Source organism: Chiloscyllium punctatum, unplaced genomic scaffold (assembly GCF_047496795.1).
Source record: "Chiloscyllium punctatum isolate Juve2018m unplaced genomic scaffold, sChiPun1.3 scaffold_225, whole genome shotgun sequence".
NCBI lineage: Eukaryota > Metazoa > Chordata > Chondrichthyes > Orectolobiformes > Hemiscylliidae > Chiloscyllium > Chiloscyllium punctatum.
This window is the reverse complement of record NW_027309959.1, coordinates 306,545-319,367: the sequence shown is the minus strand read 5'-3', so window position 1 is coordinate 319,367 and position 12,823 is coordinate 306,545.

Genomic DNA, 12,823 nt, shown 5'->3' with positions numbered 1-12,823 from the left:
GTGATCAGAAGTAAACTCCATCTGCCATGACTCTGCTCAGTTTATCATCTGATCGATATCAGACTGCAGCCTGAGTCCATCCCCCTCACTGTGGACAACACCCTCACCTGTCATGTCATCTGCAAACCTACTAATGTTACCTTCTGCTTTCACATCCGAGTGATTAATGTCCATAATGAACAGCAATGGTTCCTGCACAGATCCCTGTGGTACACCCGCTGGGCAAAGGCTTTCAATCACAAAACCAACCCTCCACCAATTGTGGACCCAATTTACCAACTTACCTTGGATCCCATGGGATCTTCCCTTTTGGACCAGCCTTCCGTGTGGGACCTTGTCAAAGACCTTAATGAACTCCATATAAACCACATCATCTGCACTGCCCTCATCAATATCAGAGGACAGTCGTGTAGCAAATCCATACAGACAATCCCTAATGAAATTGTGGGGGTATCCGTTTTTGGTGAATACATTGTATAGGTGTTCTTCTTCCTCTTTTTGCAGTTCTGATGTACTGCAGTGTGTTGTGGCCCTTTTGAACAATGTCTTGATGCAACTACCTTTGTGTTTGTTGGGGTGATTGCTTTCATAGTTCAGGACTCGGTCTGTGTGTTTGTGGCTTTCGTGTATACCTTTGTGGTGAATTCTCCGTTCGGTGTTCTCTGTACAGTCACGTCTAGGAATGGGAGTTGGTTGTCCTTTTCTTCCTCTCTTGTGAATTGGATTCCTGTGAGTGTGGCGTTGATGATCCGGTGTGTGTTCTATATTTCTGTGTTTTTAATGATTACAAAGGTGTCATCTACATATCTGACCCAGAGTTTGGGTTGAATTTGCGGTAAGACTGTTTGTTCTAATCTTTGCATTGCCGCTTCTGCTATGAGTCCAGAGATCGGTGAGCCCATGGGTGTGCCGTTGATTTGTTCGTATATTTGGTTGTTGAATGTGAAGTGTGTTGTGAGGCACAAGTCCAGTAGTTTAAGTATGCCGTCTTTGTTGATAGGTTCAACGTCCTGTTGTCTGTTCTGTATGTCCAGCAGGTTGGCTATTGTTTCCCTGGCTAGGGTTTTGTCGATAGAGGTGAACAGTGCCGTTACATCGAATGAGACCATGGTTTCTTCCTTGTCTATGTGTATATTTCTGATGATGTCCAAGAATTCCTGTGTTGATTGTACAGATTGTCTGGATCCGCTGATCAGGTGTTTCAGTTTCTGCTGTAGTTCTTTAACCAGTTTGTGTGATGGTGTCCCTGGGAGTGATACTATGGGTCTGAGTGGGATGGCTGGTTTGTGCACTTTATGTAGTCCATAGAATCTGAGGGTGTTGTTGCTTTCAGGTCTCATTCTGTGTAGGTCAAATCTGGTTATCTGTCCGTTTTGTTTTTGTAGGTTTCTCAGTGTGTTGTTTATCCTATTGGTGAGCTGCGGGGTGGGGTCAAACTCCACACAATTTCATCCACAGATGCCTAAGGGAAAGACAATGGAACGAGGACATGCCACGACCCAAAGGACTAGCCACATTACCATACATCAAGAACATTTCGGAACGGACAGCCAGACTACTGCGACCACTAGGACTGATAACAGCACACAAACCAACAGCCACTCCCGTGCGCGTCCCTCCCGCGCGGTGAGTGTGCGCGTCCCTCCCGCGCGGTGAGTGTGCGAGTCCCTCCCGCGCGGTGAGTGTGCGCGTCCCTCCCGCGCGGTGAGTGTGCGCGTCCCTCCCGCGCGGTGAGTGTGCGCGTCCCTCCCGCGCGGTGAGTGTGCGCGTCCCTCCCGCGCGGTGAGTGTGCGCGTCCCTCCCGCGCGGTGAGTGTGCGCGTCCCTCCCGCGCGGTGAGTGTGCGCGTCCCTCCCGCGCGGTGAGTGTGCGCGTCCCTCCCGCGCGGTGAGTGTGCGCGTCCCTCCCGCGCGGTGAGTGTGCGCGTCCCTCCCGCGCGGTGAGTGTGCGCGTCCCTCCCGCGCGGTGAGTGTGCGCGTCCCTCCCGCGCGGTGAGTGTGCGCGTCCCTCCCGCGCGGTGAGTGTGCGCGTCCCTCCCGCGCGGTGAGTGTGCGCGTCCCTCCCGCGCGGTGAGTGTGCGCGTCCCTCCCGCGCGGTGAGTGTGCGCGTCCCTCCCGCGCGGTGAGTGTGCGCGTCCCTCCCGCGCGGTGAGTGTGCGCGTCCCTCCCGCGCGGTGAGTGTGCGCGTCCCTCCCGCGCGGTGAGTGTGCGCGTCCCTCCCGCGCGGTGAGTGTGCGCGTCCCTCCCGCGCGGTGAGTGTGCGCGTCCCTCCCGCGCGGTGAGTGTGCGCGTCCCTCCCGCGCGGTGAGTGTGCGCGTCCCTCCCGCGCGGTGAGTGTGCGCGTCCCTCCCGCGCGGTGAGTGTGCGCGTCCCTCCCGCGCGGTGAGTGTGCGCGTCCCTCCCGCGCGGTGAGTGTGCGCGTCCCTCCCGCGCGGTGAGTGTGCGCGTCCCTCCCGCGCGGTGAGTGTGCGCGTCCCTCCCGCGCGGTGAGTGTGCGCGTCCCTCCCGCGCGGTGAGTGTGCGCGTCCCTCCCGCGCGGTGAGTGTGCGCGTCCCTCCCGCGCGGTGAGTGTGCGCGTCCCTCCCGCGCGGTGAGTGTGCGCGTCCCTCGCGCGCGGTGAGTGTGCGCGTCCCTCGCGCGCGGTGAGTGTGCGCGTCCCTCGCGCGCGGTGAGTGTGCGCGTCCCCCCTCGCAGTGAGTGTGCGCGTCCCCCCCTCGCAGTGAGTGTGCGCGTCCCCCCCTCGCAGTGAGTGTGCGCGTCCCCCCCTCGCAGTGAGTGTGCGCGTCCCCCCCTCGCAGTGAGTGTGCGCGTCCCCCCCTCGCAGTGAGTGTGCGCGTCCCCCCTCGCAGTGAGTGTGCGCGTCCCCCCCTCGCAGTGAGTGTGCGCGTCCCCCCCTCGCAGTGAGTGTGCGCGTCCCCCCCTCGCAGTGAGTGTGCGCGTCCCCCCCTCGCAGTGAGTGTGCGCGTCCCCCCCTCGCAGTGAGTGTGCGCGTCCCCCCCTCGCAGTGAGTGTGCGCGTCCCCCCCTCGCAGTGAGTGTGCGCGTCCCCCCCTCGCAGTGAGTGTGCGCGTCCCCCCCTCGCAGTGAGTGTGCGCGTCCCCCCCTCGCAGTGAGTGTGCGCGTCCCCCCCTCGCAGTGAGTGTGCGCGTCCCCCCCTCGCAGTGAGTGTGCGCGTCCCCCCCTCGCAGTGAGTGTGCGCGTCCCCCCCTCGCAGTGAGTGTGCGCGTCCCCCCCTCGCAGTGAGTGTGCGCGTCCCCCCCTCGCAGTGAGTGTGCGCGTCCCCCCCTCGCAGTGAGTGTGCGCGTCCCCCCCTCGCAGTGAGTGTGCGCGTCCCCCCCTCGCAGTGAGTGTGCGCGTCCCCCCCTCGCAGTGAGTGTGCGCGTCCCCCCCTCGCAGTGAGTGTGCGCGTCCCCCCCTCGCAGTGAGTGTGCGCGTCCCCCCCTCGCAGTGAGTGTGCGCGTCCCCCCCTCGCAGTGAGTGTGCGCGTCCCCCCCTCGCAGTGAGTGTGCGCGTCCCCCCCTCGCAGTGAGTGTGCGCGTCCCCCCCTCGCAGTGAGTGTGCGCGTCCCCCCCTCGCAGTGAGTGTGCGCGTCCCCCCCTCGCAGTGAGTGTGCGCGTCCCCCCCTCGCAGTGAGTGTGCGCGTCCCCCCCTCGCAGTGAGTGTGCGCGTCCCCCCCTCGCAGTGAGTGTGCGCGTCCCCCCCTCGCAGTGAGTGTGCGCGTCCCCCCCTCGCAGTGAGTGTGCGCGTCCCCCCCTCGCAGTGAGTGTGCGCGTCCCCCCCTCGCAGTGAGTGTGCGCGTCCCCCCCTCGCAGTGAGTGTGCGCGTCCCCCCCTCGCAGTGAGTGTGCGCGTCCCCCCCTCGCAGTGAGTGTGCGCGTCCCCCCCTCGCAGTGAGTGTGCGCGTCCCCCCCTCGCAGTGAGTGTGCGCGTCCCCCCCTCGCAGTGAGTGTGCGCGTCCCCCCCTCGCAGTGAGTGTGCGCGTCCCCCCCTCGCAGTGAGTGTGCGCGTCCCCCCCTCGCAGTGAGTGTGCGCGTCCCCCCCTCGCAGTGAGTGTGCGCGTCCCCCCCTCGCAGTGAGTGTGCGCGTCCCCCCCTCGCAGTGAGTGTGCGCGTCCCCCCCTCGCAGTGAGTGTGCGCGTCCCCCCCTCGCAGTGAGTGTGCGCGTCCCCCCCTCGCAGTGAGTGTGCGCGTCCCCCCCTCGCAGTGAGTGTGCGCGTCCCCCCCTCGCAGTGAGGGTGCGCGTCCCCCCCTCGCAGTGAGGGTGCGCGTCCCCCCCTCGCAGTGAGGGTGCGCGTCCCCCCCTCGCAGTGAGGGTGCGCGTCCCCCCCTCGCAGTGAGGGTGCGCGTCCCCCCCTCGCAGTGAGGGTGCGCGTCCCCCCCTCGCAGTGAGGGTGCGCGTCCCCCCCTCGCAGTGAGGGTGCGCGTCCCCCCCTCGCAGTGAGGGTGCGCGTCCCCCCCTCGCAGTGAGGGTGCGCGTCCCCCCCTCGCAGTGAGGGTGCGCGTCCCCCCCTCGCAGTGAGGGTGCGCGTCCCCCCCTCGCAGTGAGGGTGCGCGTCCCCCCCTCGCAGTGAGGGTGCGCGTCCCCCCCTCGCAGTGAGGGTGCGCGTCCCCCCCTCGCAGTGAGGGTGCGCGTCCCCCCCTCGCAGTGAGGGTGCGCGTCCCCCCCTCGCAGTGAGGGTGCGCGTCCCCCCCGCGCAGTGAGGGTGCGCGTCCCCCCCTCGCAGTGAGGGTGCGCGTCCCCCCCGCGCAGTGAGGGTGCGCGTCCCCCCCGCGCAGTGAGGGTGCGCGTCCCCCCCGCGCAGTGAGGGTGCGCGTCCCCCCCGCGCAGTGAGGGTGCGCGTCCCCCCCGCGCAGTGAGGGTGCGCGTCCCCCCCGCGCAGTGAGGGTGCGCGTCCCCCCCCGCGCAGTGAGGGTGCGCGTCCCCCCCGCGCAGTGAGGGTGCGCGTCCCCCCCGCGCAGTGAGGGTGCGCGTCCCTCCCGCGCAGTGAGGGTGCGCGTCCCTCCCGCGCAGTGAGGGTGCGCGTCCCTCCCGCGCAGTGAGGGTGCGCGTCCCTCCCGCGCAGTGAGGGTGCGCGACCCCTCACTGTGTGTGTGTGTGTGTGTGTCCCTCCCTCGCTGTGTGTGTGTCCCTCCCTCGCTGTGTGTGTGTCCCTCCCTCGCTGTGTGTGTGTGTGTGTGTGTGTGTGTATGTCCCTCCCTCGCTGTGTGTGTGTGTGTGTGTGTGTGTGTGTGTGTGTGTGTCCCTCCCTCGCTGTGTGTGTGTGTCCCTCCCTCGCTGTGTGTGTGTGTGTGTGTGTGTGTCCCTCCCTCGCTGTGTGTGTATGTGTCCCTCCCTCGCTGTGTGTGTGTGTGTCCCTCCCTCGCTGTGTGTGTGTGTGTGTGTGTGTGTTTGTGTGTGTGTGTGTGTGTGCGTCCCTCCCTCGCTGTGTGTGTGTGTGTCCCTCCCTCGCTGTGTGTGTGTGTGTCCCTCCCTCGCTGTGTGTGTGTGTGTCCCTCCCTCGCTGTGTGAGTGCGTGTCCCTCCTTCGTTGTGTGTGTGTGTGTGTGTGTGTGCGTGTCTCTCCCTTGCAGTGAGCGTGTGTGTCCCTCCCTTGCAGTTTGTGCGTGTCTCCCACTTGCAGTGTGTATGCATCTCCCTCGTCCCTCCCTCGCAGTGTGTGCGCGCGCGCGTGTCCCTTCCTTGCTGTGTTCGTGCGTGTCCCTCCCTCGTGTATGTGTTTGTGTGTGCGTGGGTGTCCCTCCCTCGTGTATGTGTGTGTGTGTGCGTGCGTGTCCCTCCCTCGTGTATGTGTGTGTGTGTGTGCGTGCGTGTCCCTCCCTCCCTGTGTGTGTGCGTGTCCCTCCATCGCTGTGTGCGTGCGTGTCCCTTTTCAGTGTGTGTGTGTGTGTGTGTGTTCGTGTCCATCCCTCTTGGATGTGTGTGTGTGTGTGTGTGTGTGTGTGTGTGTGTGTGTGTCCCTCCCTCGTGTATGTGTGTGTGCGTGTCCCTTCCTCGCTGTGTGTGTGCGTGTCCCTTCCTCGCTGTGTGTGTGCGTGTCCCTCCCTCGCTGTGTGTGTCCCTCACTGTGTGCGTGTCCCTCCCTCATGTGTGTGTGTGTGTGTGTGCGTGTCCCTCCCTCGTGTGTGTGTGTGTGTGTGTGCACGTGCGTGTCCCTCCCTCATGTGTGTGTGCGTGTCCCTCCCTCGTGTGTGTGTGTGTGTGTGCGTGCATGCCCCTCCCTCTTGAGTGTGTGTGTGTGCGTGCGTGTCCCTCCCTCGCTGTGTCCGTGCATGTCCGTCCCTTGCTGTGTGTGTGTGTGTGTGTGTGTGTCCCTCCCTCGCTGTGTGTGTGTGTGTATGTGTGTGTGTGTCCCTCCCTCGCTCTGTGTGTGTGTGTGTGTGTCCCTCCCTCGCTATGTGTGTGCGTGTGCGTGTCCCTCCCACGCTGTGTGTGTGCGTGTCCCTCCCACGCTGTGTGTGTGCGTGTCCCTCCCACGCTGTGTGTGTGCGTGTCCCTCCCTCGCTGTGTGTGTGCGTGTCCCTCCCTCGCTGTGTGTGTGCGTGTCCCTCCCTCGCTGTGTGTGTGTGTGTCCCTCCCTCGCTGTGTGTGTGTGTGTCCCTCCCTCGCTGTGTGTGTGTGTGTCCCTCCCTCGCTGTGTGTGTGTGTGTCCCTCCCTCGCTGTGTGTGTGTGTGTCCCTCCCTCGCTGTGTGTGTGTGTGTCCCTCCCTCGCTGTGTGTGTGTGTCCCTCCCTCGCTGTGTGTGTGTGTCCCTCCCTCGCTGTGTGTGTGTGTCCCTCCCTCACTGTGTGTTGTGTGTGTGTGTGTTGTGTGTGTGTGTGTGTGTGTGTGTGTGTGTGTGTGTGTGTGTGTCCCTCCCTTGGTGTGTGTGCATATTCCTCTTTTGTTGTGTGTGCGTGTCCCTGCCTCGCTGTGTGTGTGTGTGTCCCTGCCTCGCTGTGTGTGTGTGTGTCCCTCCCTCGCTGTGTGTGTGTGTGTGTTTCCCTCCCTCGCTGTGTGTGTGTGTGTGTCTCTCCCTCACTGTGTGTGTGTGTGTGTGTGTGTGTGTGTGTTTCCCTCCCTCACTGTGTGTGTGTGTGTGTGTCCCTCCCTCGCAGTGAGTGTGCGCACGTCCCTCCCTCGCAGTGAGTGTGCGCGCGTCCCTCCCTCGCAGTGAGTGTGCGCGCGTCCCTCCCTCGCAGTGAGTGTGCGCGCGTCCCTCCCTCGCAGTGAGTGTGCGCGCGTTCCTCCCTCGCAGTGAGTGTGCGCGCGTCCCTCCCTCGCAGTGAGTGTGCGCGCGTCCCTCCCTCGCAGTGAGTGTGCGCGCGTCCCTCCCTCGCAGTGAGTGTGCGCGCGTCCCTCCCTCGCAGTGAGTGTGCGCGCGTCCCTCCCTCGCAGTGAGTGTGCGCGCGTCCCTCCCTCGCAGTGAGTGTGCGCGCGTCCCTCCCTCGCAGTGAGTGTGCGCGCGTCCCTCCCTCGCAGTGAGTGTGCGCGCGTCCCTCCCTCGCAGTGAGTGTGCGCGCGTCCCTCCCTCGCAGTGAGTGTGCGCGCGTCCCTCCCTCGCAGTGAGTGTGCGCGCGTCCCTCCCTCGCAGTGAGTGTGCGCGCGTCCCTCCCTCGCAGTGAGTGTGCGCGCGTCCCTCCCTCGCAGTGAGTGTGCGCGCGTCCCTCCCTCGCAGTGAGTGTGCGCGCGTCCCTCCCTCGCAGTGAGTGTGCGCGCGTCCCTCCCTCGCAGTGAGTGTGCGCGCGTCCCTCCCTCGCAGTGAGTGTGCGCGCGTCCCTCCCTCGCAGTGAGTGTGCGCGCGTCCCTCCCTCGCAGTGAGTGTGCGCGCGTCCCTCCCTCGCAGTGAGTGTGCGCGCGTCCCTCCCTCGCAGTGAGTGTGCGCGCGTCCCTCCCTCGCAGTGAGTGTGCGCGCGTCCCTCCCTCGCAGTGAGTGTGCGCGCGTCCCTCCCTCGCAGTGAGTGTGCGCGCGTCCCTCCCTCGCAGTGAGTGTGCGCGCGTCCCTCCCTCGCAGTGAGTGTGCGCGCGTCCCTCCCTCGCAGTGAGTGTGCGCGCGTCCCTCCCTCGCAGTGAGTGTGCGCGCGCGCGTCCCACCCTCGCAGTGAGTGTGCGCGCGCGCGTCCCTCCCTCGTTGTGTGTGCGTGTCCCTCCCTCGCTGTGTGTGTGCGTGTCCCTCCCTCGCTGTGTGTGCATGTCCCTCCCTCGCTGTGTGTGCGTGGCCCTCCCTCGCTGTGTGTGCGTGGCCCTCCCTCGCTGTGTGCGTCCCCCCCTCAATGATTGCGAGTGTGTCCCTCCCTCGCTCTATATGAGCGTATCGCTCCCTCGCTGTGTGTGTCCCCCTTGCTGTGTGTGTGTGTGTCACTCCCTCGCTGTGTGTGCGCGTGTCCCTCCCTCGCTGTGTGTGTGCGTGTCCCTCCCTCGCTGTGTGTGTGCGTGTCCCTCCCTCGCTGTGTGTGTGCGTGTCCCTCCCTCGCTGTGTGTGTGCGTGTCCCTCCCTCGCTGTGTTTGTGCGTTTCCCTCCCTCGTGTATGTGTGTGTGTGTGTGTCCCTTCCTCGCTGTGTGTGTGCGTGTCCCTCCCTCGCTGTGTGTGTCCCTCACTGTGTTTGTGTCCCTCCCTCATGTGTGTGTGTGTGCGTGTCCCTCCCTCGTGTGTGTGTGTGCGCGTGCCTGTCCCTCCCTCGTGTGTGTGTGCGTGTCCCTCCCTCGTGTGTGTGTGTGTGTGCGTGCGTGCCCCTCCCTCGTGAGTGAGTGTGTTTGTGCGTGCGTGTCCCTCCCTAGCTGTGTGCGTGCATGTCCGTCACTTGCTGTGTGCGTGACGCCTCACTGTGTGTGTGTGTGTGTGTGTGTGTGTGTGTGTCCCCCTCCCTTGCTCTGTGTGTGTGTGTCCCTCCCTCGCTGTGGGTGTGTGTCCCTCCCTCGCTGTGTGTGTGTGTGTGTGTGTGTCCCTCCCTTGGTGTGTGTGCATATTCCTCTTTTGTTGTGTGTGTGTGTGTGTGTCCCTGCCTCGCTGTGTGTGTGTGTGTCCCTCCCTCGCTGTGTGTGTGTGTCCCTCCCTCGCTGTGTGTGTGTGTGCGTGTCCCTCCCTTGGTGTGTGTGTGTGTGTCCCTCCCTCGCTGTGTGTGTGTGTGTGTGTGTTTACCTCCCTCGCTGTGTGTGTGTGTCCCTCCCTCGCTCTGTGTGCGTGCGTGTCCCTCCCTCGCTGTGTGCGTGCATGTCCGTCCCTTGCTGTGTGAGTGACCCCTCACTGTGTGTGTGTGTGTGTGTGTGTGTGTGTGTGTGTGCGCGTGCGTGCCCATCCCTCGTGAGTGAGTGTGTTTGTGCGTGCGTGTCCCTCCCTCGCTGTGTGCGTGCATGTCCGTCACTTGCTGTGTGCGTGACGCCTCACTGTGTGTGTGTGTGTGTGTGTGTGTGTGTGTGTGTCCCTCCCTCGCTGTGTGTGTGTGTGTGTCCCTCCCTCGCTGTGTGTGTGTGTCCCTCCCTCGCTGTGTTTGTGTGTGTGTGTGTGTCCCTCCCTCGCTGTGGGTGTGTGTCCCTCCCTTGGTGTGTGTGCATATTCCTCTTTTGTTGTGTGTGTGTGTGTGTGTGTGTCCCTGCCTCGCTGTGTGTGTGTGTGTCCCTCCCTCGCTGTGTGTGTGCGTCCCTCCCTCGCTGTGTGTGTGTGTGCGTGTCCCTCCCTTGGTGTGTGTGCATATTCCTCTTTTGTTGTGTGTGTGTGTGTGTGTGTGTGTCCCTGCCTCGCTGTGTGTGTGTGTCCCTCCCTCGCTGTGTGTGTGTGTGTGTGTTTACCTCCCTCGCTGTGTGTGTGTGTCCCTCCCTCGCTCTGTGTGTGTGTGTGTGTATGTGTGTGTGTGTGTGTCCCTCACTCACTGTGTGTGCGTGCGTGTCCCTCCCTCGCTGTGTGCGTGCATGTCCGTCCCTTGCTGTGTGCGTGACCCCTCACTGTGTGTGTGTGTGTGTGTCCCTCCCTCGCTGTGTGTGTCCCTCCCTCGCTGTGTGTGTGTGTGTGTCCCTCCCTCGCTGTGTGTGTGTGTGTCCCTCCCTCGCTGTGTGTGTGTGTGTGTGTGTGTCCCTCCCTCGCTCTGTGTATGTGTGTGTGTCACTCCCTCGCTGTGTGTGTGTGTCCCTCCCTCGCTGTGTGTGTGTGCGTGTTCTTCCCTCGGTGTGTGTGTCCCTCCCTCGCTGTGTGTGTGTGTGTCCCTCCCTCGCTGTGTGTGTGTGTGTCCCTCCCTCGCTCTGTGTGTGTGTGTCCCTCCCTCGCTGTGTGTGTGTGTGTGTGTGTGTCCCTCCCTTGGTGTGTGTGTGTGTGTGTGTGTGTCCCTCCCTCACTGTGTTTGTGTGTGTGTCCCTCCCTCGCTGTGTGTGTCCCTCCCTCGCTGTGTGTGTGTGTGTGTATGTGTGTCTGTGTGTCCCTCCCTCGCTGTGTGTGTGTGTGTGTCGCTCCCTCGCTGTGTGTGTGTGTCCCTCCCTCGCTGTTTGTGTGTGTGTGTGTGTGTGTCCCTCCCTTGCTCTGTGTGTGTGTGTCCCTCCCTCGCTGTGTGTGTGTCTCCCTCTCTCGCTGTGTGTGTGTGTGTGTGTGTGTGTGTGTGTCCCTCCCTTGGTGTGTGTGCATATTCCTCTTTTGTTGTGTGTGTGTGTTTCCCTCCCTCGCTGTGTGTGTGTGTGTGTGTGTGTGTGTCCCTCCCTCGCTGTGTGTTTCCCTCCCTCGCTGTGTGTGTGTGTGTGTCCCTCCCTCGCTGTGTGTGTGTGTGTCCCTCCCTCGCTGTGTTTGTGTGTGTGTGTGTCCCCCTCCCTTGCTCTGTGTGTGTGTGTGTCCCTCCCTCGCTGTGGGTGTGTGTCCCTCCCTCGCTGTGTGTGTGTGTGTGTGTGTGTGTGTCCCTCCCTTGGTGTGTGTGCATATTCCTCTTTTGTTGTGTGTGTGTGTGTGTGTGTGTGTGTGTCCCTGCCTCGCTGTGTGTGTGTGTGTCCCTCCCTCGCTGTGTGTGTGCGTCCCTCCCTCGCTGTGTGTGTGTGTGCGTGTCACTCCCTTGGTGTGTGTGCATATTCCTCTTTTGTTGTGTGTGTGTGTGTGTGTGTCCCTGCCTCGCTGTGTGTGTGTGTGTCCCTCCCTCGCTGTGTGTGTGTGTGTGTGTGTGTTTACCTCCCTCGCTGTGTGTGTGTGTCCCTCCCTCGCTCTGTGTGTGTGTGTGTGTGTGTGTGTGTGTGTGTGTGTGTGTGTGTGTGTGTGTGTGTGTGTCCCTCACTCACTGTGTGTGCGTGCGTGTCCCTCCCTCGCTGTGTGCGTGCATGTCCGTCCCTTGCTGTGTGCGTGACCCCTCACTGTGTGTGTGTGTGTGTGTGTGTGTGTGTGTGTCCCTCCCTCGCTGTGTGTGTGTGTGTGTGTGTGTATGTTTGTGTGTGTCCCTCCCTCGCTGTGTGTGTGTGTGTGTGTCCCTCCCTCGCTGTGTGTGTGTGTGTCCCTCCCTCGCTGTGTGTGTGTGTGTGTGTCCCTCCCTCGCTCTGTGTATGTGTGTGTGTCACTCCCTCGCTGTGTGTGTGTGTGTGTGTGTGTGTGTCCCTCACTCGCTGTGTGTGTCCCTCACTCGCTGTGTGTGTGTGCGTGTCCTTCCCTTGGTGTGTGTGTGTGTGTCCCTCCCTCGCTCTGTGTGTGTGTGTCCCTCCCTCGCTCTGTGTGTGTGTGTCCCTCCCTCGCTGTGTGTGTGTGTGTGTCCCTCCCTTGGTGTGTGTGTGTGTGTGTGTGTGTCCCTCCCTCACTGTGTTTGTGTGTGTGTGTCCCTCCCTCGCTGTGTGTGTCCCTCCCTCGCTGTGTGTGTGTGTGTGTGTGTGTGTGTGTGTGTATGTGTGTCTGTGTGTCCCTCCCTCGCTGTGTGTGTGTGTGTGTGTCGCTCCCTCGCTGTGTGTGTGTGTCCCTCCCTCGCTGTGTGTGTGTGTGTGTGTGTGTGTCTCCCTTGCTCTGTGTGTGTGTGTCCCTCCCTCGCTGTGTGTGTGTCTCCCTCCCTCGCTGTGTGTGTGTGTGTGTGTGTGTGTGTGTGTGTGTCCCTCCCTTGGTGTGTGTGCATATTCCTCTTTTGTTGTGTGTGTGTGTGTGTGTGTGTGTGTTTCCCTCCCTCGCTGTGTGTGTGTGTGTGTGTCCCTCCCTCGCTGTGTGTGTCCCTCCCTCGCTGTGTGTGTGTGTGTGCGTGTGTGTGTCCCTCCCTCGCTGTGTGTGTGTGTGTGTGTGTGTGTGTCCCTCCCTCACTGTGTGTGCGTGTGTGTCCCTCCCTCGCTCTGTGTGCATGTGTGTCCCTCCCACGCTGAGTGTGCATCCCTCACTGTGTGCGTGTTCCTCCCTCGCTGTGTGTGTGCGTGTCCCTCCCTCGCTGTGTGTGCGTGTCCCTCCCTCGCTGTGTGTGCGTGTCCCTCCCTCGCTGTGTGTGCGTGTCCCTCCCTCGCTGTGTGTGCGTGTCCCTCCCTCGCTGTGTGTGCGTGTCCCTCCCTCGCTGTGTGTGTGCGTGTCTCTCCCTCGCTGTGTGTGTGTGTGTCCCTCCCTCGCTGTGTGTGTGCGTGTCCCTCCCTCGCTGTGTGTGTGCGTGTCCCTCCCTCGCTGTGTGTGCGTGTCCCTCCCTCGCTGTGTGTGTGCCTGTCCCTCCCTCGCTGTGTGTGTGCGTGTCCCTCCCTCGCTGTGTGTGCGTGTCCATCCCTCGCTGTGTGTACGTGTCTATCCCTCGCTGTGTGTGCGTGTCTATCCCTCGCTGAGTGTGCGTGTCCCTCCCTCGCTGAGTGTGCGTGTCCCTCCCTCGCTGAGTGTGCGTATCCCTCCCTCGTTGTGTGTGCGTGTCTCTCCCTCGCTGTGTGTGCGCGTATCCCTCCCGAGC